This window comes from Athene cunicularia (assembly GCF_003259725.1).
Source record: "Athene cunicularia isolate RWA chromosome 15 unlocalized genomic scaffold, athCun1 chr15_part1, whole genome shotgun sequence".
In the NCBI taxonomy this organism is placed as follows: domain Eukaryota; kingdom Metazoa; phylum Chordata; class Aves; order Strigiformes; family Strigidae; genus Athene; species Athene cunicularia.
This window is the reverse complement of record NW_020799121.1, coordinates 3,192,550-3,197,173: the sequence shown is the minus strand read 5'-3', so window position 1 is coordinate 3,197,173 and position 4,624 is coordinate 3,192,550.

Here is a 4,624-nt window from a genome sequence, read left to right as displayed (position 1 = left end):
GGGTATCGCGGGGGGAGGCCGCAGCGAGCCCCGCCGCCCCGCTCTCCCTCCTGAAACCCACGCGGCAGGAGCAAGGAGGAAAGGGTAACGGGACAGAGCAAACCCGTCCTCTTCCCGAGGGACAAATACCGGCACAGCCAGGGGATGTTGTGTTGCAGAAACTCCCACGGGTAAGAGAGGCCAAAAATCATGGAAGAAAAAACCCCTTGAGGGTCATTAAACATTGAGGGTCCTCTCCTACCTGAGTATCCATTGTTGGAGGGGTGAGCATATTTTGGGTAAGCAGGACTATTCTTCAAGCATCCCCTCTTGCTCACAGCCCTTCAGACCAGCTCTGCCTGTCTTGCACAAGGGACAGTGGGCTGGCCCTGAAATCTGGCCAGATTACACCTTTATTACCAGAGGAAGATGCTCAGGACAGCTCGCGGCTTTGGCACAGTCCTCGCTAGTTTTTCACCCCAGTTTGGCCCCACACCTGATTTACTCCAGGGGTGGAGGCTGCCTCTGCCCAGAGCAAACCACCCTGGCACAGACCTCTTCCACCCCCAAACAGCATGTCCAGGGGCCCCATCTCCTGACACCCCTCTGTAGTTGATCCAGCTGGCCGTGCCCCTCCCAAAGGCTTAAAGCAGCAGGGACAGGTGGCAGCAGGCTATTTGGGGGAGCCAGTCCTCAAGCAAGTTGCACCGCTGCTGTATCCCCATGTCCTTGTGGGACTGGGATGTAGGCTTATTAACTGGAGAGCCCAGCCTGAGCCTACACTCTCCCCTCCAAGTAAGCAGCAAGGGAAACACTTGCATTTTCCAGGGAAAGAGAACTGAGGGCAGACTCAGTGCACAGGAAACAAGAGAAGGTGGGATGCTGCCGGGATTGCCATCTGGTGCCCTGCTCCGAGGGAAAATGCACAGCACAAACCCCTCTCACCCCACAGCCCTGACTGGGAGTACCCAGGAGGAGATGCTCCTGCTCCCATTCACCTGGCCCTTCAAAGGGGTCTCTGTGAGGTGTCACAATACCAGGGACCCAGCTCCCTCCCGCCCTTGCCCTCTGCTCCTGCCTTGTCCTTGGCCAGGCTGTCAGGCCTGTCACTTGGGATGAAGGCTGGCACTGACAGGGCTAGACTCACACCATCACTAACACATCCAGACCTTGCCCTTGTCGCTCCCATCCTCTCCAAGACACTTGCCCCCCTCCTCTCCCTTCCCACCTCCTCCTCACCTGCTGCTCACAACCGGCAGCAGTGCCCAGCTCCTGCCCACACTGGCCAGGCAGCATTGTCCTTGCCTGGCCCTGCCTCCTAACCAGGCACTGCTAAGACAGAGGTGTACCCCAGCCGTCCTGGTGGGTCCTCACCTCCAGCCACAAATTCACCTGGGACTGCAATTTCCCTCCTACTAACCTTTCCTGCAATTGGGGTTGATTTTCCCCAGGTGAGAGTTTGGCCCCAGCACTCAGCTGCTGAGGCTGTGTCCTCTGAGGGTTTCTGGGATCAGAAAACGCCAGCTCTCCACTGAAGCTTGGGAAAGAGATGCTTAACTGAGCCAGTCTCTGGGCCACGTACATAATCTGATTCTTGATTACAGCAAAGAAGCCTCAGGGTTCATGTGGGGATATGGCTTTTGCAAAGTCCACAGAGATGGTCAGCTTTGTTAATCTCACTTCGAAAAGAACATATTTTAGCCCTCTCCAGATGCAAAGATTTAATATAGAAGCACAAGCTTTACAAATACTGACTTTAGATTTTATTTCCTTTGTGGTTTCTGCTCCCCAGCATGGGTCAATATTTTAAGTTTACAAATATGAGAGCTGGAACAACATCCTTTTTCTGAAAAAAATGAGATTTTGGGGGCATCAGTGAGATAAGAGAGTAACTTGTTCTGCTGCACTGTGGAAAGTCCTTCCCCAAGACAGGCTTGTTTCTGATCAGAGATCCCAGCCCTGAACAGACAAGAGGGAAACTGAGGCCCTGTTATGAGAAGGCTCAAAGGAGGTTTTGGAAAGCAGCACCCAGTGCTTGAATATCTATCCTGAAGATCATTCTTAACCCTTCTGCTGCTGGCACACACTGTACAGCCAGCTTGCACGGTTCACTGGGTGCGGGTCAAACAACCTGTGCTCCAAAGCAGAGACTGGGGAAGAGACTGAATAAATTGTTTATTGTTTTTCTTTTCCCTGTGGAAACTATTGTCCTTGATGATGCCAGTGTGAGATACTCCTGTCCATGTGCCACCAACTGTCCCCTCAGGGGTGCTGGACTGGCTCCTGGTCAGGTGTCCCCAGCAGTGGATGGAATGAATGCAGACAGCCACGCTGGGAGCTGGGTGGGGAAGTGAAAGGAAAAGCAACTGTGCCCAGGTTTTGTTTCTTAAACTTAGAGCAACGAGAGGCAAAGTGTAACTGGGAGGTGACGTGCCTGGCAAAGGTGACACAACATCAACCCACAGCCAGGGTGCTGTCCAGAGAGAACACCATTTCTGCCCTCCTGTTCCCCCAGTTAGATCCATGTTGGGGTGTCAGATGGGCTGGTTGGCAGGGTCTGGGTGATGACCGTCCCTTTACCTCACTCCTCCAAATCCCCCCCCACCTGGACCCAGCTCTGTCACCCCCACCACTGAGAGGTAGAGGAAAACGTGGGCCCTCCGCGAGCTCCATCCAGTCGACCTGTCACAACGCGTTAGGTGGCTGGCTCATCGGCCAGCCGGACAGGGGGTTGCACAGCGCCAAAGAGCAGGGGTCACCTTGCTGTAAAATGGTATTATGGGCTGCCTGCAGCCAAGCAGCTGAACTTTGGAAAACAGGGTTAGGGCAAGGGACCACGGTGTCAGGGGCATCTCTCAGTGGGAAGAGGCAGGTGTAGGCGGAGGGGCAAAGGGTCCCCGATATTGTGCTCCGGGAGGTGACTGCACTAGGGGTAAAGTGCTGTTGAGAAGGAGAGAAAGAAAGAAGCTGCTGCAGATCCTTTCTATTCCTAGGTATGATAAGAGAGAGGTCAGATGCAGTCTGCTGCAGTATTTGGAGAGATGCTTCTCTTGGTCTATAGCCCCCATGGTGTCCAAAGGGACACCAGAGATTTGTCTCCAATTTCCCCGGGTGCCACAGCACAGCCTGTCACTCCTGCCATCTCAGGCAGGCAGAGCTGTGACCCTGAGCTGGGACAGCTGCTGTGGTGATGAGCCAGCCTGCCCCTGACTGCCCTGGGCTAGAGGCAGACACTGCCAGCTCTGCCCAAGAAGGACGAGCACAGCCCCAAGGAGCCCTTCATGCCTGTCTGATCAGGAGCAACTCGACCACCACTGGACACTTGTGAAGGTGAACAGGAAAGGTAAGATCCATTGGAGCCAGGGTCACCCTTGCTGGGACAGCATCCCCCATGCAGCCTTGCCAGGCAGCTGTTCTAGTGCTTGTGGGATGCTGCTGAGCACGTTTGGGTGTTGTTAGGGGTGTTCTTAGCATACCCACACCCCTCCATGGCAGAAAGCACAAGAGGTGCTTAGTTTCCTTGATACTGAGAACTTGAAACCCTCCCTTTTCTTCTAGATGTGGATAATGAGCAAAATTCAATTCTGGGGAATTATTGCAGAGGGCTGTAACCCAGCTGAGGACCTTCTTCACCTGATTAACCCACAGATACCACCGAGGACAGGGATGAATGTGACCCAGCAACACTCACTGCACAAGGCACTCTACGTGGGTAATGTTATATTAACACCACCACTGAAAACACTACCTGAATCTCCTCGGTTCTGCTGCTGGAGACATTAGCTTTTGGGAGCAGAGATGGATGGACCCTCCTTGTATAAGCAAATTGTCCTGCCCAGTCCTGGAGAAAGGAAATAAAAGGCTGCCTTTAATGATGTAACTGGTGCTTGGAAATGCAGTGCCTGGTACACCTGTTGCCCCATGTGCCACACAAGGTGGGGCCAAGGGAGGAGCAGGAGAACAAACTGCTCTCCTGACAGACTTCATCCTTTGGCAGCTGGGACTCTGCCCAGCCGAGTCTGCTGGACCCTCTGCCAGAGGGAGAGGATGCTTTCATTCTTGCCTGGGAGATGTGATTGCTGCAGTGTCACTGTGGGCAGCAGGATTTCTCTTTCAACCAGAAAAACCCTTACCTGAACCTGCCACCTCAGCTACGGTGTCCCATGGTCCTGCTTTTTTCCCTCTTTGCGTCTGCAAAACGGAGACTGTGTCTTTTCAAAGCCTTAAAGTGAAACTGTAATGCTGAGTAACAAGCAGATGGTTGTGAGGATGAGGAAGGGCAGGAGAAATTTTTCCCATCTCCAAGCACAAATGAGCTGCTGATGGCACCTAGGCTTGTCATGAAGGATTTAGAAAGGGCTTGGAAACGTAGATAGTCCAAGTCCTTTGCATTACAGGAGCTGGGGAGCAGAGGGAAATCTTGTGTACAGACAATAAATCATCTGCCAAAACACAATTAATGGGACCACACTTGCCCTGGAGAGAAGCCACCACCAGAGCAGGTCTCAGACCTCCTTCCTTTCCCTTTGAAGCAGCTGACGCTTGTGGCTGACAGAGCCAGAGGAGATGATCCATGAGGTCAAACCCCTCATGGCATTGCTCTGCCCGTGGGCTGGTGAGGAGCATCATCACTAGCCCACACATC